This window comes from Alligator mississippiensis, chromosome 1 (genome assembly GCF_030867095.1).
Source record: "Alligator mississippiensis isolate rAllMis1 chromosome 1, rAllMis1, whole genome shotgun sequence".
NCBI classification, from domain to species: domain Eukaryota; kingdom Metazoa; phylum Chordata; order Crocodylia; family Alligatoridae; genus Alligator; species Alligator mississippiensis.
This window is the reverse complement of record NC_081824.1, coordinates 425,823,453-425,847,119: the sequence shown is the minus strand read 5'-3', so window position 1 is coordinate 425,847,119 and position 23,667 is coordinate 425,823,453.

Here is a 23,667-nt window from a genome sequence, read left to right as displayed (position 1 = left end):
ATTGAGACCCAGACGGCAAGAATTTATCCCCCGACAAGAGCAAGGGTGGTCACCTCCAGGAACCCCGAAGGAAAGAACCCTGAAGGAAAGAACCATGTTTGGTTTTCTTCTCTCCCGCACCGGACTTACAAAGGTGCAGCTACGAATTTTGGGAGAAAGGGGCCAGTCTCCTTTGGCTGAAGCATTAGGATTCAAATTCGAGGACTCATCAAAAAACGAGTGATGGCCGTCGGCTCTGCCGGTGGCCTTCTCCAGTTCAGACCTGACCCTACGGATTCTCAACCATACGCCAAACTCACTGTTTGCAACCCTACCGATCTGGATGACCAACAAGCATTCTTTCTTCTCGATACTGGAGCTCAGACCAATGTGATTACCTCAATGATACCTCATCAAAAGACCACCAAAATGATTAAGGTACAAGGGCTTAACACTATCGCTGTCACAACAAAGGTCAAATTTTGGGTCCAAGGCCACCAATATCCCCTAGAGGCTGTCCTAGGGGGCATCAACATTTTAGGGATCCCGGGGATAAAAGTGCTTGACCTTAAAGAACAAGTGCTACAGGCATTACCCCAGAACAGGATTGGCATCAACCAATGCTTCGTAACAACTCCACCTGGTGATATCGACCAATCCCGACTAAGGGTTCACTAAAACAGTCCCTTACTGACCTCCTGAGGCGACTCGAGTGACAAGGCTGTATTAAGACCGTAACAGCCAGCACCTACCTGTCATCAGGATGGGGGGTAGCGAAACCTGGAAAGCCTAATGAAGCCCGGTTGGTTGTGGACTACAGAGAAGTCAACAAAAGGTGTCAAGTACTCCAACAACCTAATCCATCTACTCTGCCACAATGTATGTTTGAGATGGCACAGTTCCAACAAAATAAGTGGGTTGGAGTCACATTGGATCTTAAAAATATATTCTTTTCCATCTTGATAAATGACCCAGAAGGAATACTAAACATGTTGGCATGTTTAGTTGGCATGATGTTGGCATGATGGCATCATGTATAGGTGGACGGTCTGTCCACAAGGATATCGTAATGCTCCATCACTAGCCACAGGTGCTATGAATAACACCCTAAAGAATTTTAGAGCTTCATACTCGCTTCCCCCAGAGAAGGAACTAAAGATTTGGAGTTACGTGGATGATATCGCCATCATGGGTCATGATAGTTCCGTAGTTACTAGTATAGTCAGTCAACTAGTCACTCACCTTCAGAGTGAGGGATGGACAATCAATGAGGAAAAGTCGTGTTTGCAACCTGTAGATGACATCACGTTCCTTGGTACTCGATACATCGGTTCCATCCACCACGGAATTTCGCATGAGGGTCCTAACATCGATCCATTGAAAACATTCTTCCCCACGACCAAGAGGCACTTTCAACAGCTGTTGGGTCATTTGAATTGGTATCGACATTATATTGAACCTGGTGATTTGGCACTCCTCACCAAATTACAGCGACAGATCCGTAATAAATCCCGAAAGTCTACACCCTGGACAAAAGGAGATCAGCAGAACCTGCTTCACCTGCTAGCTACGGTTAAAGATACACAACTCCATGCCATCAATCTGGGCGAGTCACTAACCGTAACCCTCGGGTTCACCACCAACCATGTGTGGGCTGTCGCACATAATTCTCATGATGAGCTAGTGTATACAGCCCATAGGACACTTCAAGCGGCACAACTTCGATATGGAGCTGTGGGAAAAATCTTCCTAGCCGAACAATTGGTGGAGCCTTTAGTAAGGGGGCATGGGACGTTACGCGCTCCCGGTGCCACATTGTTACCCTTGCTGGATGCGGACAGAGTTGACCCACATTTTCAGGGAGAATCGAAGGCCTGGAATACGCTAGTGCTTACCCACCATTACAACTGGCATTGTTGGAGTTTGGAAGACACGGTACCTGATCCAAGCCCAGAAGATGAGGAGAAGGTCCCTACATTGTATGGAACTTCTGCCCCGGCATGGATGGCCTCAGATGGAACCTCCCGACATGGCGGAGGCTATGGATATTATTGCAAAGCTTGCAACGATAAGGAAATCTTTCAAGCTGACCCGGATGATAATTCGGCCCAAAGATGTGAATTATTAGGATTCCTTAAGGTACTGGAACATTGTCTGACACATCATAACGATACACTCCCAGTTCCAATTATCGCAATTGATTCGCAATACATTTATAAAATTCTTACGGGCACAGCTTTTCCTTCTGAACATCTGAATGATTGGCAAGATATTTGGGAAACGTTAACTAAATTTGTTTGCCTCCCGTTGATTAGGCACACTAAGTCCCATCGTCCAGATACCGATCCAGTGCATGAGGTAATTTATAAGCTTTTGGAAGATCCACTCCAAACCGACATAGCCTTGCCCGTCACATCTACCACTGATCCTGAAGTAAATCCGTTCCTCGCGTGGCTTCGTGAGAATTGGGGTCACCCAGGACCACGGGCTTGCCATCGGTGTTGGTGCCGAGCCCTTACGGAGCCGGCTTCATACAGAGCTCGGCGTGATTGGGAAAAGGTAGCTCAGGCCTGTGAGATATGTGCTAAAGAAAAGTGTCATAGAACCAAGCATCAACTTAGAGCTTTCGATTCCTCACAGTTTCAAGCAGGAAAAGTTTGGCAGGTAGATTTACTGGGACCCCTCCCAGGGTCTAAGCCGCCAAATAAAGGACTAGTTGTTGTCCATTTGGGAACAAGACAGTTACAGGTTGTCCCCCTACGGAAAAGTAATGCCACTGCTGTCATTTCTGCTTTGACTGCTGTATTTGCTACCTGGCAACCTCCTCATGAGATTCAGTCGGATGGAGGACCTCCGTTTAATTCAAACGCTCTGGATAAATTTGCTCGTCTTCATAATGTAGCCTGGCATCTTCATTTGCCGTACCACCCGCAGTCCAACGGTGTTGTGGAAAGGCACATAGGTCTGTACAAGGAGCAACTTCGCCTTAGAGGAGGAGGGACGTTTAAAAACTGGACTAAATTTAATCACGATGTCCTTATTTCACTAAACACTGCTAAACCGTTATGGGATGAAGCTAATGTCCAGAAACCTCCACCTTGGAAGCCCAAGTTCCAACCAGACAAGTTAGTGTGGATTTTGATACCACACCCCCATCAGTCTCATCCACAGGTTCACAAAGGGACCGTTCAGCGGTCGGGACAGTATCCTAATACCTATTCTGTCCAATTGGAAGAGAAGCCCAATCGTCCTCCTATTATCGTTCATCACAACTGGATGACACGCCGTTCCAACGTTCACCCAGTATCCTTACAGTAAAGCCAATTATGAGACTTTTTGTTTTGTGTTGTTGTTTTCTCTTCACAGGTCTAACCCCAGAAAAGCAATAATCCACAACCGCCCGATTGTGAGATTCATCAAGTACCAGACTACAGTTCGTTCGAGTTAGTAGAGTGATGGTTATGAAGGAAACAATGAGACAGGGAATGCACATTTGCTCAGGACTTACTATAACACTATTTTCTCATTTTATTAAGTATTTTATTGACATTGTCTGTTAATAGGAGAGGACGGACTGACTACTAGATGAGGAGAGTCCCAAGCAGACGTTCTCCAATCAGACGATGATCAACAATTGTTGTTATATGTTCAAAGTTATTGTACTTTGTAATTTGTTGAAGAGACCGGTCTATCAAGTTGTTTGTTTATATATATATATATATATATATATATATATATATATATATATATATTACTGGTTGTTAAAGCTTTGCCAGTTCAGTGAGTCCCGAAACAAAGATGCCGGATGATAAGCTCATGTGTCTAAAATTCCAGTTGTGCCGTGGGCAAGGGGGCATGTCACAACCCAGTGATTTTGGTGCCTCAGCACGGTGGAATTTTCCCGCCACATGAGAGCCTCTTGCAAAGTAAAAGGCTTTCTGTTGCTGCAGAAAACCCCTGGTGCAAGAGAGTTCCCGCCATTCGAATGTAAATTTGTGTCCCGCTATTGGCCAGTTCTAAATTATGCACACGTGGCGGCTAGTAATTGGCTTGCTGGCTGTTTAAAAATTAGCGCGACTTCCGCCCAAGTCGGAGAACTTTGAGCATGCTGCAGAGTGCTTCTGAAGAGATCTGACTCGTGGCTGAGCTGATCGATAGACTGATCACCTATCGATTCTTCTCCCCGTCACCGAGCGCAATCCCAGACGTATCCTTTTCCCTGCCGGCAAGATTTGTGGATGGACGTGCTGGCCTGAGCCCTGCCAGCTGGAACAACTAACAAGTTGTTCAGATGACCGGACCGTTTTCGTCGCAACCGCAAGCGACGTAAGTAAAGTTTTACAACCATAAAGCTTTCTCGGCCTCTCTATTCACCAGCCCGCCCCGACGAACGAGTAATTATTGAATCACCTTGAGTCGGCTTTGGCCGTCCGAGACACATAGTTATACTACTCCTCTTCATGGAAGCAGTTCTCCACTGATTATTTCCACTGGCTTTAAGGCTTCTTTACTCCATCACAGTCCAGTTGGGAGCCCCATTATTTTAGGTGCTGTCTAGCATAATTATAGAAAAGGAGACAGATGAACTTTTCCTAGATGCACTTACATTCGCAGTAGTGAAAAATAAGTAAACTTCAATCTAATTTGGAAACTTCGAGAGAGAGCAATAACTCAAATCAAGTTAGAAAAAGAGCACCATTTTACACGTTAATGATACTGCTACAAAAATACTATGCCCAGATGCTATATTATTTTTGTACAGATCTAATCACATTAATTCTATTATTCTAATAGGCATCTTATTGAAGGAGAAAATTATCATCAAAATATGGATAAATATTTTCATAGCACTATTATTTTCCCCTTATTTATCCTGTGTATAAACAACTCTTTTATAACGCTATTGGCCACAGCTATTTTAGAGCATATTATATGATTAAACTAATTCTAACCTGGATTTTTTTTTCTGTAACTTTAGTTATGACAGAACTAAGAAACTAGTTCTCAGGAGCAAATAATCTGGCTGGCTGCTTCTTTATATCCGTTTGATATATAAGTCCTTTGATTCAGTGGAATTGCTCCTGATTTTACACTAGAGTTAGAAGATCCCATCATGCATATTACAGTAATTCATCTCTGTCCTTGTGTAGTGGTACAAGGAATTTGGGTCACTTCATGGAAGCACTAAACACTGCAACTAGCATCCACTTCAAATGTAATGATGGCATTCAGCTCTTGTCATCATATGGGCATACCATTGACTTCAGTCTCAGTTGGATCAGACACTTAACTTCAAAAGCCAAATCTTAAACCGCTGAGAGTTTTGACTTTGACTTTGCAGGAAGCAGAATTATATCCCTGGGGTCTAATTCAGTCATTACTCCCAAGATGCCTGACTGCAAAAAAAGAATAAGTTCTCATTGCTTAACCTACATCTGTTGTAAAATTTTTTGGGGAAATTATCTGTTAATAGATGCTCTAGCTTCAACCTGGAGAGCTTGTTTTGGTCTGAGTGGGGAGATACCATATTTACTTAGGGAGGCAGGGATTTTCTCCCATCATGCATGCAGTCAGTTCTGAGACAATCTAAAGACTGATTCAGAAGAGGCAAGTGATCTTTTTGGCCATCTGCAATCAGCTATATTTGATACCGTCTGAGAGACAGTATGGGAACACACCAGGGGCATGTGTCATTGGCAAGAAAAATCTGCATTTACTCGCACTGCAAATATTGAGAATTAGGTTATACTATGATCAATAAATTATAATATTGAATTCTTTTACAGTACTTTTTAGGGGGGCACTGACTGGCAAGTACCGATTATTCACCAGGCATATCAGCTGAACCTATTTATAGGAATGTAGCTGGGCAGCATGGAGAGCAGTGCCCTGCAGGTAAGCCTGTGGAGGGGAAGGGGCATGGAGGAGGGAAGGGGCATGGGGAACAGATAGAGGCCCCCACAATAAGGGAAGGAGTGGGACACGGGCAGGGGCTGAGGCTCGAACTGGGGAAACTTCCCAGCCAGGGTAGTGAATTTGATTCCCTGGGGCTGGTGTGGAGAGTGGGATAGAGCCACAGGTGGCTCATCCAGGGGATCAGCATCCCAGCATTTAAAATGACAGCGGGGGCATTTGAACTAAAGCTTAGTTCAAGCGCTGCCACCACCATTTTGAAGTACGTGTACGCTTGTAACTAGAGCAGAGCTAAGCGGGGCAAGGGTGGATGCGGGCTACCTGCTGCAGGCTCGGGGCTCTCTGCTCTGCTGCCTTTGGCCTGGGAGCTGCACACTGGCTGTGTGTCCCCTGCCCACCTGGCAGCGGTAGGCACAACTCACCACCCCCACTGCTACCAGGCAGGCAGGGGACATGCAGCCAGCACATGTCTCCCAGGGCAAAGGCAGCAGGGCAGAAAGCCCCAAGCCCACAGTGAGCAGGCCACTTCTGCCTCGCATAAAAATCTGGGGGGGAACATGCCCCTCCATGTTTCCCCTGAGGTTGCATGCAGTGGCAGGGAGCAACCCCTACCCCCCCATGCCCTCTGGATGAGCCACCTATGGCTCCATCCTGCTCCCCACCCTGGTTCCGGCGTCCCATTCACTGCCTTGGCTGGGTAGCACCTCCTGCCCCTGCTCCACTACCTCCCTCAATCTACGCCCCTGCCATCTCTTCCCTCCCCCACACCTCTTCTCCTCCACAGACTTACCTGTAGGGAGCTGCTTTCCATGCTGGTGCTGTCCAGCCGCATTCTTGGCCATGTGCATGCTGTGGCTATGTGCATGCATGCAGCGTCTAGGGGCTCTGGCCAGAAGGCATATTACAGGTCAGTTGCATCATATGTGCATTTAACTTGCGCAAATTCAACTATATGTAGGGTGGGACGGGGGGGCGGGGCTTGAGCTTGCACGCGGCGCTGCCGCTTACCTGGAGGCCCATTATGGTAGTGATGGCCACTGCCTCCAAAACCTCCCACTGTCACCATGGAGCTGTGCCCGGAGCTGTGTGGCCAGCCGCCAGGCGGCAGCAGCAGCATGGTGGTGACCGGGCAGCATGCAGCCATCCCCACCACCACCCCGCGCTGTGCTGCTGCCACCGGCTGCACAGCTCTAAGCACGGTGCTGCGTGCAAACTCAAGCCCTGCCCCCCTCTCACCCCGCGTATAGTCACCGATTTTCGCCTTACGTGATTTTTGCTTTATGCGCTGACTTCAGCACCTAACCCCCGCATAAGATGCGACTGACCTGTATATTAATCAGTGACATTACCAGTTAGACCGGCCATAAAAAGCTGATAGCCGATAATGTTAATTTTCCTTTTATCTGATCTGATATGGCACATATATATTGGTGCACCTCTGACACTTTTACCCCTAGTTCTCCAGGAACTTTACAAACAGATAGGTATCGTTCTTGTTTTCTAGATGCAGCAATTAATGCCCAGAGAGAAGAAGTGACTTGCCTAAGGTCAGACAGCAGATCAATGCTGAACTGAAAATAAAAGAGCCGGGCTACTTTACTCTCAGTACAGAACCCTTTCCACAGATAAGGCTACCTTCCAGGTAGTCTTTGGAGTTTTTTTTTTAAACGGCAAGTTAAATGCTCTTGAACCAATTTTAATTTCACAGTACCAAGTTAAAAATGTAGAGAGGATAGAATCTGTAACTCATTGCTTACTTATTAAAAATATTGTCACAGACTTGCCCCACTTAATAGGGACTTGCATATTCACATATTCTATGTTATATTACATTGAAAATTTTACAGCACTTCCTTCTCCCTTTCTTTTCATACTACTTGATCATAATTTGTGAATTTTGGGTCCAAAAATAAAGCCAAGTCAAATGAGGAGAGGCCAGCCCTGCTGTAATGTTTAAAACATTCCTGTTCATTCAGATGATGATAGGAGCAGGGTGTACAGATGTGGGCTGCTAGCCAATCAAAATAAATTAGAGGACACTGAGTTCAAGATGGGGCATTACATTACAAGTCACAAGATGCATGAAATATTCTCATTTAGATACCTCACTCCCAAACTGTAGTGAGCTCTTTTAAATCAGTATTTTTCAACCTTTTTTTCATTTGTGGACCCCTAAAATATTTTGCATGGAAGTGCAGACCCCTTTGAATTATAGTGTAGGTATTCATATCCTTTTGATTGATCATAGTCGTCTTTCACAGACCCCTTGGCTGCCCTGATTGGCCCAGGACCCTTAGACATAGCCTGTGGGCCCCTGTGGACCACAGGTTGAAAAACAATGCTTTAAATCAGGGGTGTCCAACCTTTTTGAATGTGGGGCCGGATCACAAACTTTGTATCACCCAGTGGGCCAGCGAGCCATATTCAAAGACCTCACAGGAAGTGGTATCACATCAGGAAGTGATGTCACATGACCTTTGACACCAATGAAGTTGCAGGAAGTGATAATGAAATGGGTCTGGAAATGTGGTTTAAAATCCAAAATAAAAACAATATAAAAAGCAACAAATAAATAATACCAAACACTTGACTAAAATAAACACTTTCGCTTCTACTCACTTCTCAATGAATGAAAGAAGCATTATGCAAGTTGACAGATCAAATGTGAAAAAGAGATCAGCCAGAGTGGAAACTAATCAAAGCAACAAAATATGGGCATTTTTGAGAATAATCTTCAAGAAGATTTACTTTTGTTGAATTAATAACTTGTTATTTACACATCTTTAACAAGTAGTAACAAGTTGAACCCCCACTCCCGCACAAAGAGAAACAGAAGCATCGTCTGGACGAAGGTGGTGGGACCTCAATGACCAGCAGGGGTAGAATTTAGATTTATCTGGCCCAGTGAAAGATGCTTACATGCCTCTTCATTCACCACTATCATATCCAGTGTTACCCCATCTTATCCCTTTTATCAGCAATATACTATCTGCTGGTTAAAGAGGCAGAGGGCCTCCAAGAAAAGGGTAACATTGCTCCGAAGCCTTATGGTCTTTACTACTCTGCTTGGCTTGCTGTGCTCAAGGCTGGACTAGTGGGGTGAACTTTCATCGGCATACCCAGCTGCAAAGTAGCAGACCAGGCATTGATTAAAATAACCCTCCCAAAATAGTCTTGGAGACTAGCTTAGCTGAGTCACCAGGCTGAAAACAGGTCACCTGGTCTAAGGTCAGGTTGGTGGCAACCACAACACAACCAGCCCTACTATGTTATAGCTCAGAGAAATAGAGAGGAAAGGGGGAAATGGAAACAACAGCTGATCTGGCAAAAGCCTCTCTTGTTTGTACTTTTGCCAAAGATCTGATAACTTATCTCATAGTACAACAGCTACTGCACTGAAGAGGATGAAGCAGAAGGAAGATGAACTACTGTTGTGTTTGTTCTCTTTTCTGGACACCATGCTTTACAGGCAATAAATAGATAGCTAGTTAATCACTCCTCAGTGCTGGCTGAAGCTTGCTGTGTAAACACACCCAGGAAAGCAGGGAGTGGCAAGTTAGTTTAGCAATCAGAAAGGACCATAAATCATTACTCTTGCTGCAACTGTGGCCTATGGATTCAGCACCAAGACTGGGAGTCAGGCAAGCTGAACTATATTTCCAGCTCTACCACAGACTCACCATGTAACTTAGGGCAAACTGCCAATGCCAGATTTGGAAAAGGACTGGGCGCCCACTGGTTCCATGGGAGTACCTGACCTGGACTCCAAAAGGCAGCAGGCATCCTGCCACCAGTCAAACAAGACCTTGGGAAGAAATTTCCAACAGCTTCTTGCCAATGGGAGGAGGTAGAAATTAAAGAGAAAACCTCTTCCCCTTTTCTTTTTGTCCATGTGTTAACTGACAAGGCACAGAACAGAGCCTGAAAACCTCGCTGTATTTCCAGTACCAGCCCTCTGTTCACAGAGGTTAGGACAGCGAGGGAGTGGAACAGACTGCCTAGGGAAGTTGTGGACTCTCCATCATTGGACGTGTTCAAAAAGATGTTGGACAGCACTGGTCAGGCATGATCTAGGCCAGCATTTCTCAAAACATGGGTTGCGACCCAAAAGTAGGTCTCAAGAATATATGAAAGGGTCATGAGCAAACTTTAAAAATGGGTTCTCCTTTAAGGGAGAAAAACATATAACTGTGGCTTTTCTCTTGGGCTGGCAGAGTTCTAGCATGCAAGGGGCTACTTGGGGGCCCCCCATACCCCACACACTGGGGCACTGGGGTCTGGAGGTAGAAGCAGTGAGGGACACTGGGTTGGGACTGACCATCTATGTTTACAAATGAGTCCTGGTACAAGAAAGGTTCAGAACCACTGAACTAGACCAGGGTGGGCAATTATTTGAGGCAGAGCGGAGCAACACAAGGCACAACCCTTGCTCCTCAGGCTCCCAGTGGTGAGCCAGATAGGATCAATTGATGGGTTGGATACAGCTTGTGGGCCATATTTTGCCTACCCCTGATCTAGCCAGAGCTATGCCTACATTCTACTATGGGTACTTCTCATGCTTCTGGGCTTTGCTGGTTGCCCCCACCACCACCCTTCCCCTTTCTGCTATATGTGCCAGGGTGTTTTTAAGTCCTCCTCAGAAGTACTGGGTATTGGCTACAGCCGAGGCTAGGGACTTTGACTGGGGTGTGCCAATGCTCCTTCTGGGACCAAATCCAGAGGTTTTTAGGTAGAGGGTTATGTCCAGAGGTAGGCAACCCTTTCCATGGGTGCCAGAGCATAGCACACAAAGTCATTTTGCTTGGCACGTGTGCCTCGGAGCAGACTTCAGGGGAAGGGCCAGGGCTGTCCTGCCACAACAAAGATAGAGCCCCTCGTGGCTCCCCCGCTTTCTGCCACTGGCACGCCAACATTTTACAAGTCAAGGCTGTGGGTGTTTTTGGCACTGCCCAAAAAACGCTGCTGAGCCCTGGTCTTGCCCCTCTGCTCGGGGTCCCACTGATCGCCAAATTTGGGGTCAGGAAGGAATTTTACCCCGTGGTCAGATTAGAGCAGACTGTGGAAGTTTTTGCCTTCCTTTGTAATGCTCCAGCACCCGGCTTCTGGGACATGGGCACAGCCGTCTTCCAGGAGGGAAGACCAGGCTTTGAGGTTAAAGCCTCAGCCCCAGGAGATGGGGGTCAGAGCTGAGACTCTCTCCTCTGTGAAAGGCAGGGACCCCCCCCCACACACACACACACAGGTGCTGGGAGCCCACAGTCACCAGCTCAGCGCCGGGGGAAGCACCGTCTTCCCACTCCGACCCCGACCCTGGCCCCAGCCCAGCCCAGCTCAGCCCGGCCCTACCTGCAGCTCCCCGGCCAGGCAGGAGGCGGCAGAGGCAGATGATGAGGGTGAGCCTGGCCGTTGCACCACTTCCGTGGGTCCGCATCGCCGTGCTGTGCCAGGCTAGAGGGAGCCGGAGCTGGGGCCAGGGCGGGGACTGGGCAGCACCTCGGGGTGCAGCAAGCACAGGCTCTGCCTGAGCCCGGGGCCACCCCACATGGCGTGGCCAATGCCGACATCCCGGTGGGAGGAGGCACCTGCCTGTGCTGCTCCGTCTCTGCCAGCAACCCGGGGCCAGGTGGCCAAGCCAGGCTGCCTCTCTCCTGCAGGCGGGGAGCAGCAACTCACTCAGGCTGGGAAGTGGTGGCTTCCCCATGTGGTGCTGGGGACGGGAGGAGGCGGGCCAGGTCTGTACTCCTCTTCCCACATGCACCGCATCGGCAATGTCAAGCTGACGCGGTGTGTGTGGGAACCTTGTCCCTTCTCCAGCCCTTCAGCAGCCATTAGGAAGCTGCTGAGGGGCTGGGGGAGGGACAAGGGACAGGAACAAAAGTAAACCGTGTTTACTTTCGTTTCCCATCGCAGCACCGCAGGCCACAGAAAATGCCTTGGCGGGCTGCATGGTGGCCTGTGGGCCGTATGTTGGACAAGCCTGATTTAAATCATTTACTGAGGCCAAAACTAAAGAGTTTTCTCTCACACACTGTGCCTCCACGACAATGTTTTCTTAATTGTAAATATTTTTGCTGTTACAGCACTTCAGTACTCTGAAAAGGGACTGCAAAAATGGAATAGTAGGCCTCTTTTGTTTCTTGCTTCCCAGTCCTGTCCACATTAGTTGTGATCAGTGGACTAGAAAGTCATTGTTTCCACCCACTCCCTTCCTAACTTCTAGCCCTGCAAATTAATCCTAGGGATACAAGAGTGCAGTTGGGTTTTTTTCTTGGACATCACCAGCCATAGGCAATGCATAGGGGGTGCACGCGGGTGTACGTGCACCCCGAGATTGGCTGTGCACCCCTGAGACATGGCCAATGCCACTGCTGCCAGCCCCCCCACTACTGACACTGCCAGTGGCATCTCTGGGCAGTCACTGATTGCCACTTGGCACTTGCCGCCACCCCCTTGCCACTGACACTGCCTCAGCTGCCTGCTTGCTTGGCCCGCCCTTGCCACTGACATCATCACGGCCGCCTGCGGACAGTCCCCACTCACTGCTGCCACACCCCCACTACTGCCTGCAGGTGGTTGCCGTGCCACCCCAGCCTTGGGAGGCACGAGGTGTTCATGACACCAGCCTTGCAGAACCAAGGTTCTGTGAGTCAAAAGAGTTATACTTGTGCAATGCTAAAGCCTTCCAGTTATGCTCACAGCAGCTTTTGGAAACCCTTTTGTTTCAGTGTTACCATACATCCAGGTTTTCTCAGACATGTCCTCTTTTTGGATCCTCCCACCTCCATCTAGGCAGTTTTCTAAAATATCAACAAATGTCCAGGATTTTGCTCTGCTTAGCACTGAAGTTTTCCCCTGCACTTCCTGGTTTACCCTAGCAAGGGGCTGCTTGGGGCTGGGGGGGCAGAGGAAGAGCGATTGGAGGAGGGGGGTGCAACATACATGTGCACATACACATGCACGTGGCTGGCATGCAGCCAGGCAGGGGGGTGGGAGCAGCCTCAGCTGCTGGATGCCAGTAAGTCTACGGTGGGCAGGGCATTGGAGGGCCAGAGCTTGGGGACAGTCAGGGGTGGGGCAGGGTGTGTGGAGGGTATGGGTGTGTGAGGGGGATAGGTGCCAGCTGGCACTGGGGGAAGCTGTCTGGGTGCTGGGGCTACAGCAGGGCAGAGGAGGTGCCTGCCTCTCCAGTTGGGGAAGGGAGCAGAAAGTCCCTTCAGGGGCATTGGGGAGCTGCACAGCTAGCCTGGTGGCACCAGAACTGGTGCCTGTGCTTGCAAGGGTGGGGCGGCCAGGAGATGCTGCAGGGCTGGGGGGAGTAGGGGGTTGCATGTCAGGAGTAAGGGGCACTGGCTGGCTGGGGTGGGGCTGTGGCTTGGAAGTGAGGGGTACTGTCAGGGGTAGGGAACTGTGAGTCAGTACAGGGCATTCAGTGCCAGGGGCCTACAGGTCAGAAGTGAGGGGCATCAACAGGGCTGTAGGAGCTGTGGCTTGGGAGTGAGGGGCAGATGTAAGCCATGCCATTGGTAGATTAACATTTATTGGGACCCTGGGCAAACAGAAAATTGGAGGCCTGGATTCAATTCCCAAATGAGGAGGCACTGCTTCTGCCCACCTGCCAAACCCACCACCACGCCCTCCCTGCACTCCCTCCACCAGCACTTCCCTGCCGAGCACCTGGGGCCAACAAATCACTAGTCCCCTCATATAATGTTTACTGTATGCCTTCGGGTTCCTGGGATGGGGTACTCACTCAGACCTCCACGCCCCTGGGGTTCTGTCCTCGAGTCACCATTCAGTAAAGATGGGTGGGATGGTAAACAGCTTTATGTTAGGCTCGGGAGCAGCGAGAGACGCGCAGGTGAAAGCCCACTGTGCTCCCGCTCCCCCGAAGCCCCCCAGAAACCCTCCAGCAGCCGCGGAGCTCCTCGCCGACCCCCAGCACAGCCGGAGGTAAGCGGAGCCCATGGAGAGAGGGGGCTAACCCCTTAGTGAGTGGGAGGAGACAGTTGAGTGGAGCCGGGCCAGGTCAAGCCCCGCCCAGGCCCCTAATTCGCCCAGCCCCCAGGGAGCCACGTGACTGGAGCCGCGCGAACAGGCTGTGCAAACAGGTACGCTTCTCTGCCGGCGCGTGAGTTAGCGCGGAGTTTGTACGGGAGGGCCCCGGACCCTGCCTGCGCACCCCCCAGGGTAGACAGCCCCAGCCGTAGCCAGCCTCCCAGAGGCATGCCACGGATGGGCATGTGCCGCACCCCGAGGGTTCCCTCGGGCTCCGCGGCCCCCTGCTCTGGCACCTCAGAGATGGCCACCCAGACTGAGCCCTTGGTTTTGGCCTCCATGCAGATGGAGCCCCTGGCTATCGGCTGCGGAGGCTGCCTGTCCCTTTTTCAGGCTCTGGGGCCTGGGAGCATGGTTACCTCCCCTTGTGGGGTCTGCTCCCTTTTGGGGTCTCTGGAACGCCAGCTGGAGGAGCTCCAGGCCACAGTCCAGAGACTGCGTGCCATCAGGGACTGCGAGCAGAAGATAGACTCCCACTGCCAGGCCCTTCTCCCCCGGGAGGCGAAGGGTAGACCACAGTCTCCCTCCAGGCCAAAGGAGGACTCCGGGCCCTCCCGCTCTGTCCAGCCAGGGGCATGGACCAAGGTGGTCAAGGGCCCTAAGGCCTACCGCACCAAGGCCCCTGCCCCGCCAGAGCTGAGCAACAGGTACGCACCTCTTGCTGCTCCAGCAGAGCCTGCTGAGTTGCCAGCTCCTACAGACAACATGGGCCCAACTGCAGCTCCCACCCCTGCTCTCCCCAAGACAAAACGTAAGGTGTTTGTTGTGGGAGGCTCCCTCCTGAGGGGGACTGAGGCGGGTAATCTGCCACCCCGACCCCTTAGCCCAGGAAGTCTGCTGCTTCCCAGGGGCCCACATCCGGGACATTGCGGAGAGGATCCCTAAGCTCCTCCAACCCACAGACCACTACCCCATGCTCCTTATTCATGTGGGCACCAATGACAGGGCTCGGAGCGCTCACAGCCGGGTCATAAGGCGCTACAGGAATTTGGGAGTGGGGCTAAGGGGTCTGGGGGCACAGGTGGTGTTCTCGTTGATCCTCCCAGTCTCAGGCTATGGGCTGAGGAGGGAGAGGAGGATCCACGTGGTCAACCAAAGACTGCAGCGCTGGTGTCGTCAGGAAGGCCTTGGCTTTCATGACCATAGCCCGCTCTTTGGCAAGACAGGCAGTGAGCTGCTGGGAAGAGATGGCACTACCTCTCTCCCCTAAGGAGGAGGCTCTTCTCAGCCAGACTGGTTGATCTGCTCCACCGGGCTTTAAACTAAGCCCGCTGGGGGACGGGGGGACTACCGCCACTGCTGGCCCGCTGAGCAATCCTTGCAAAGCCAGCGGGTCAAGGCACTTAAGGGAGCCCACCCCTGCCCCAGCCCTGGTAAAATCTGTGGGCAAGGAAGGAGCCCCTCAGGGGACACTTGCCTGCCTGTACACAAATGCCAGGAGCTTGGGGAATAAGCAGGAGGAGCTCATCCTCCTGCTCAATGCAAATAATTATGATGTCATAGGAATAACGGAGACCTGGTGGGACTCCACCCATGACTGGACCATGGGTATAGATGGCCATACCCTGTACAGGAGGAATCGTGTAGATAAAAGGGGCAGGGGTGTAGCTCTCTATGTTAAGGAAAGCTACACGTCCCTGCAAGCCGATATTGGCGACCAGGGTGGATGACTGGAGACCCTCTGGGTTAAAATCCATGGGGAACACGGCACAGGGGACACAATGGTGGGAGTCTACTACAGAACTCCCACCCAAAGTCCTGAGCTTGACTAGGAGTTTGCCTGGGAACTGGCTGAGGCAGCATGCTCCAGGACCATGGCTGTCATGGGTGACTTCAATTACCCGGACATCTCGTGGGAGGATCGCTCAGCAAAATCTGAGCGGTCGCAAAGCTTCCTCTTGTGCGTGGATGACCTCTACCTGACTCAAGAAGTCTATGGGCCAACAAGAGGCAAAGCACTGCTTGACCTGGTACTGGCTACTGGGGATGACCTAGTCGGCGACCTAGTGATCGATGGGAAGCTGGGTGACAGCGACCACAAGCTGATCACCTTCACCATCCGCCGAAAAGCTGGCAAGTCAGTCAGCAACACGCAAGCCCTTGACTTCAGGAAAGCCGACTTTGACAAGCTCAGGAGGCTTGTCAGCGAGGCCCTAAGGGACCGTGACCACGGGGAGAGGGGAGTTCAAGAAGAGTGGTTGCTCCTCAAGGGAGCGATCCTCAATGCACAAACTAAGTCTATTCCATCTCGGAGGAAAGGCAGCAAGAGGGCACAGCAGCCCCCCTGGCTCTCCAGGGACCTAGCAGACCTCCTGAGGCTAAAAAGAAAGGCCTACAAAGGATGGAGGATGGGAGTCACCTCCAAGGAGGATTATTCTGCACTGGTCCGGTCCTGTAGGGAGCATATCAGGAAAGCCAAGGCTGCAACTGAACTCCAACTAGCTTTGAGCATCAAGGACAATAAAAAGTCCTTTTTCAGATATGTGGGGAGCCGGAGGAAAAGCAGGGGCAACATTGGACCCCTGCTGAACCAGATGGGGCAACTGACAACTGACGCCCAGGAAAAAGCCAACCTATTAAATAGGTACTTTGTGTCGGTCTTTCATCAGTCCCGTGGGACGCCCATGCCCACTACGGGACAGGGAAGTCTGTGTGAGGGTGATCCCCTGCCCTCCATTAATGCTGACTTCGTGAAGGAACATCTGGAGAAGCTGGATACCTTCAAGTCAGCCAGCCCTGACAATCTTCACCCTAGGGTACTCAAGGAGCTGGCGAGCATCATAGCCCAGCCTCTAGCACGGATCTTTGAAAACTCTTGGCGCTCTGGTGTAGTGCCCGAAGACTGGAAGAAGGCCAGTGTGGTGCCTATCTTCAAGAAAGGGAGGAAAGTGGATCCGGCTAACTATAGGCCCATTAGCCTGACTTGTATCCCGGGGAAGATCTTAGAAAAGTTTATTAAAGAGGCCATCCTTAATGGACTGGCCGATGCCAACATCTTAAGGGATAGCCAGCACGGGTTTGTTGTGGGTAGGTCTTGCTTGACTAATCTCATTTCCTTCTACGACCAGGTGACCTATCACCTGGACAAGGGAGAAGAGATTGATGTCATCTATCTTGACTTCAAAAAAGCCTTCGATCTGGTTTCCCATGATCACCTCTTGGAGAAACTGGCCAATTGTCACCTTGGGTCCTCCATGATCCACTGGCTGGAAAATTGGCTCCATGGTCGGACCCAAAGGGTAGTAATTGATGGAAGTCACTCATGGTGTCCTGTGACCAGTGGGGTCCCCCAAGGCTCTGTCCTTGGACCCATACTGTTCAACATCTTCATTAATAATGGGGACACTGGAGTCAGAAGCGGACTGGCCAAGTTCGCTGATGACACCAAACTTTGGGGCAAAGCATCCACACCAGAAGACAGGCGGGTGATCCAGGCTGACCTGGACAGGCTCAGCAAGTGGGCAGACGAGAATCTGATGGTGTTCAACGCCGATAAATGCAAGGTTCTCCACCTTGGGAAGAAAAACCCGCAGCATCCTTATAGGCTCGGCAGTGCTATGTTGGCTAGCACTAAGGAAGAAAGAGACTTGGGGGTCATCATTGACCACAAGATGAACATGAGCCTGCAATGCGATGCTGCGGCTAGTAAAGCGACCAAAACGCTGGCTTGCATCCATAGATGCTTCTCAAGCAAATCCCGGGACGTCATTCTCCCCTTGTACTCGGCCTTAGTGAGGCCGCAGCTGGAGTACTGCGTCTAGTTTTGGGCTCCACAATTCAAAAAGGATGTGGAGAAGCTTGAGAGAGTCCAGAGAAGAGCCACGCACATGATCAGAGTTCAGGGAAGCAGACCCTACAATGACAGGCTGAGAGCCCTGGGGCTCTTTAGCCTGGAAAAGCGCAGGCTCAGGGGTGATCTGATGGCCACCTATAAGTCGATCAGGGGTGACCACCAGTATCTGGGGGAACGTTTGTTCACCAGAGCACCCCAAGGGATGACGACTAGGTCGAACGGTCATAAACTACTACAAGACCGTTTCAGGCTGGACATAAGGAAGAATTTCTTTACTGTCCGAACCCCCAAGGTCTGGAACAGCCTGCCACCGGAGGTGGTTCAAGCGCCTACATTGAACACCTTCAAGAGCAAACTGGATGCTTATCTTTGCTGGGATCCTATGACCCCAGCTGACTTCCTGCCCTTTGGGCAGGGGGCTGGACTCGATGATCTTCCAAGGTCCCTTCCAGCCCTAATGTCTATGAAATCTATGTTTATTAGGAACAGGATTCAGCAACTCACATGCTCCCAGCTTGAAAGGAGATCTACAACTACCCACCACCACAAACCACACTCACAGGGCATCACGGGGAAAGACTGGGTCAGCCCACTGCTGGCCCCTTAAAGATAAATTTCATATACCACATCCCCCTTCTTTACTCTGGGAGCTCCCTCTTAAACAGTTGGATGTTCATCAGGTGCTACTTTAACATGGAACGTTTTAGGATCATGGAGCCAGAGGTTGCTAGCACTTGGCTCACCGGTGGGGTCTAGCCTTTACCACTATCCCATGAAATAGTCCTTGTACTTCACAGACAATCTCACCACATGTCCACTCTTAGTTTGCGTGGTCATCGGGTTCCTCCGTGGGTACTGGTGGATTCTCTGGAATGTGATGAATCTTGCTTGTAGTGGTCTGGTTCTTCTTCTGAAGTTTGTTCTGCTGTCATCTCTTGAGGTACATCAACATGTTCTGCTGGTACTGAAGAGTAATCCTTTCTTTAGTGTTTTCTGAGTGTAGACATTACCACCGGGGATTTTTACTACGTAGGAGCGCGATTCATCCCTTTTTGCTGTGATGGACGCTGGTGTCCAACCTGTACTTGTTTGCATTCTTACTTTCTCCCCCTCTCGTAGAGGTGGCAAGACTGCAGCCATGCGGTCATAGTGCTCCTTTTGGCACCTTTGAAGGTTCCGCAACTTGTGGGAGGCATTCGACGGTAGCCTAGGAGTCAGCACCGCCATTGTAGCAGGAAGGGTACTGCGCAAGTCTCCCCATCAGAAGCTGTGCTGGATCATACTCAAGGCCAATAATGGGCGTGTTCCTTAGATGGAGTAAAGCCAGATATAGATCTGAGCCGTCCTGCAAAATCTTCTTAAACAATGATATGATGGCCTGAACTGTGTGTTCAGCCTGACCATTGTATTGTGCGTAACCTGGGCTAGAATGGGTGATGGTTATGCCCCAGTCAGTAACAAATTGTTTCATCGTGTGACTTGCACATGGCACGTGATCACAGACAATTTCTTTAGGTATGCCATGGCGAGCAAACACAGACTTAGTTTTGGCTACTACCATGCCAGGTGTTTTGTCTGGCAGGTGCAAAATGTCAGGGTACTTGGAGTAATAGTCGACTATGATCAAATAAGACTGTCCCCATAGATCAAAAATGTCCGCTGCAGTTTTAACCAAGGCAGGTCTGGGAATCTCATGTGAGATCATGGGCTCTTTCTGATTACTAGGATGGAGCTCTTGACAAGGTGCACAATTCACAATCCACTGCTCGATGCGGGCATTCATTTTAGGCCAATACATGATTTGTTGAGCTCACACTTTCGACCTTTTTACGCCTTGATGGGGCAAGCGAAACAATGTCAACCTGTTGGTCCTCGCACCACTTGGAATGATTATTTTCAGCCCAATCATAAGCAAATCATCCTGAATCCAAATTTGGTTTCTGAGAGGCCAGTAGGCCTTTAGTTCAGGTTTGACTTTGTCACAACCCAAAGTTGTGATTTTTTGTTTGTGTGTGTGCTTCGGCACCGCTAAATTATTTCCCGCCAATTTGTCGCTTTCTTTGCATGGTAGAGTTCTCTGCTGTTAGAGAGAACTCTGGTGCAACGGGGGATTTCCCGCCGAATTGTAGCTTCTTTGCAGTGTGCATCTCTTTCTTGCATCGTAGTGATACACGTAAAGAAGTTCCCGCCATTTGTATTAGGATTTACACCACATTATTGGCCCATTCCTAACATAGGCACACGTGGCAGCTAGCGATTGGCTTGCTAGCCATACATAAGGCTTGGGTAGCTTCCGCCCAAGCCGGAGGAGGGAGGACGAGAGAGATTCTGTGTGAAGATCTCCAAGCGCTGCGGACCCTCGCGGACCTGGCGCGCCTCCCCTAAGCAGGCAATAGAGGCAATAGAACCGAGCCTATGGAGCTTTCGCTTCTTGCCTCTCCCTGTCGCCGAGCGCAATCCTAGACGTATCCCTTTCCTGAAACTTCGGACCCGTGGAGCCTAAGTAACTCCGGGGAAACTTTTCGAAACCAACTTAACCGGACCCACGGAGCCTAGCAAATTCCGTGGGAGCAATCGATTTGTCAGAGTCCTCCAACGAGGGTTCAAGCGGGAGCTGTGCCTGGAAACCTGTCCAGCCTACACCAATACCATCTTTGGGTGTAAGTAAACAATCTTTTCAATCAACCATTACGCCTCCGTAACTAATTCTAACTCGCGTGCGCTAAACCGCCCTGCGGTTCTCTCCCGCCCCGCGTGCCCGGGCTGCTGGCCACAGCCCGCATGCACCAAAGACGGGTCCGGTTCGACCCCGGTTCACCCCCGGCTAGCTCATGGTGGCCAGAATGGGATCGGAATCACCACTGCCCATGGCAACGAGGGCGGGATCGGGGCCCGGCCTGCACAGACTTGTTTTTGCCTGCTCAGCCATCCATTAAGATGTTGCACTCTAAGGGCTTGCAGTTCCTTGTCAGACTTTGTGTGCTTCTATAACTGCTGGAGTAACTGGTCACTGAGTGGCTCCATTTCCGTCAGACCATGAATCATCTTTTGGGAGTGTAAAAGATCAGGTTCAGGAAGAGGAGTGAGAGTTGGGGCTCTAGAAAGCATGTCAGCCACTAACAGGTCTTTGTTTTTGGTACTGTGAATCTGGATGTCATATTTTTGGAGCTGCAACAACATCCTCTGTAGCCGTGCCAGAGCCTTTCCTATGGGCTTTGCAAAAATCGCTTCCAGGGGTTTGTAGTTTGACTGGACCCGTACCTGGGTAAGAAGCGCTAAGAAGCGCTCTCAGCAGGGCTGTCAGGCTTGACTCACATGGAATGTATTGCGCCAAGTACTGAATGGTTTTGAGGAGTCTCTGAAGGCCTTTTCTGTGTGTTGGAGGAGGCATCCTGTTGATGGCTTCCACTTTGTCATCGTCTGGTTTGACCCATCTTTTGAGAAGATATGGCGCATATACCTACCGCTGTTGAGTAAAAACTGTATTTTGTCCTTATTAAACTTTACTCCTTTCAGACATGCTTTCTCCAGGACTTGTTTCAGGATAGTGTCGTGCTTCTCTTTGGTAGCCACTACAATGAGCATGTCATCTGCAATTATGTGGATTCCTGGAATGTCACCAGAGCACTCACAATTCTTCTGTTGGAATACTTCGCTAGCCGACTTAACACCAAAGGGAAGGCGATTGAAGTGGTACCGCCGTCCATGGAGTGATAAAGGTACACAGCTCTGCCGATTCCTTGTCCAATCTGACTTGGCAGTAGCCGTCCTTTTAATCAAGAATGGTGAACAGCTTCTTACCTGGTCACAAGCTCTTCTACACATCTTCTACAGTGGGAATCAAAAAGTGCTGCCTTAGCACTGCCTTGTTGAGGTCTCGTGGGTCTAAACAAAGTGGTAGCGAACCATCCTTCTTTTGTGTGATCACAAAGCTACTGACTTAGGGTGTGGGCTTAGTCACATTCATAATGACTCCCACAGCTTCCAGCATTTCAGGGGCAGGCTTCAGCTTGCCTAGGGTTGCATAGGGAATTTTTCTACACCCAGGAACAACTGGTAGTACCGCTGGGTCAACATAGATGTGGTGGATACCAAGAAATTGGTCCAAATCTTCAAAAGCGTCCAGGTATAGTTTGAGAAGGTCCGCCTTGGTTGCAGGTGCTGTCAGAGCCATTCCATGGACTCGTCTGATAAGGTCTAACGTGGTGCATGCCACCCTTCCAAATATTGGTGGGTCACTATTGTCTGTTATATAAAAAGTTAAATTATATGCATTAGCAACAGATTTGCAGTGTGCAATGATTGCACCTTGTGGTTTGATGTGTGCACCACCAAATGCAACTAATGTAACATGATCTGGAGTCTTCTGTACTTTGCCTTGCAAAGCCTTTGCTACATCTGCTGGGATAGTGTTTGCTTCTGCTCCAGTAACTAACTTAAAAGCAACTGGCAAGCGAGCAATCATGACTGTGCTAAACCAGGCATTCTGGTTATCAAAGGTCCGTGAATGCTGCCTTGTAGACACTGTACCAACATATAGGGTGCTGACTCCTGCAGACTTTGGAGCCTCTCCCTTTGATATGCACATTTTCGTGAAGTGGTTAACTCCAAGCATTTGTAACAAGTTTTTCCAAAAGCTGGGCAGAACAGAGGCTTGTGTGTGCTTTCACACCTGCAAGCTTTGCCTTTGTTATTTTGATTGACCACCTGTGGTGCAAACTTCACCACAGGTGGCTTTCTTTGTTTTTGCAAAGTGCTCTGGCAGCTTTGCTTTTGCTTAATTGTATGCAAGCTTGCTTCTGCAGACATAACTTGGGCCTGAGCACTTGAGAGCCTTTGCTCTTCAGATATCCACAGGCTGTGAGGGAGGATTTTTCCAGAAGCCTTTCTTTGAGTTTGCAATCAGTTATGCTGAAGACAGTTTTGTCCCTCAACATAACATCCTTAGCAGATCCAAATTCACAATGCTGTGCTCTACTCCTGACCTCTGTAACAAAATCATCTATGCCCGCAGCCTCATTGTATCTAAGTTGCCAGAACTGATACCTTTCAAAGACAGGGGTTTTTTCTGGGTTCACAGTAGTTCTTGAATGCTGTAAGCACCTGTGTCAAGGTTTTATTATTAGGGTCTGCAAACACCTCTTTTATGTTGTTGTAAATTTCTAGAGCTTTATCCCCAGTGCAGTGAAGCATGACTGCAATTTTACAATCCTCTGCCTCTTCCTCAGCCTTTGTGACTGCAAGGTATAATTGTAGCTTCTGTTCCCATCTCCTTCAATTGTCCCCAAGATTTCTAGTAAAGGACAATGCTGGTGAAGGTTTGAAATACTCCATTTTTTTTCTTTGAATGAAAGCTGTAACCCCCTTAATCAGGATACTAGTGACTCAAACAAGAGACAGGTCACTTCTGACACCATATAACGTTTACTGTATGCCATTGGGTTCCAGGGATGGGGTACTCACTCAGACCTCCATACCTTTGGGGTTTTGTCCTTGAGTCACCACTCAGCAGAGATGGGTGAGATGGTAAAGAGCTTTATGTTTATTAGGAACAAGATTCAGCAACACACATGCTCACAGCTTGCAGGGAGAACTACAACTACCCACCACCCACACACTGCACCCACCCAGCATCAGAGGGAGAGACTGGGTCATCCCACTGCTGGCCCCTTAAAGGTACATTCCATATACCACAGCTCACACATGGGCCTTTCTTTGCAGCCTCCAGCAGGGCAGGTTCTGCTTCGCGCTCCAGTCTCATGTGCATCACCCTCCCCTGAACCACCCATGCTTGTCAGAGCTGCCGTTCTCAGAGAAGCCTGAGGAACCAGCACTGGCTGAGCAGTACAGGCCCTGCCTGGGATGGACTAGAGGAACCTAGAAGGGAGGGAGCCAAGGTCCATCTTGACTGGTGGGTTCAGAGCAGG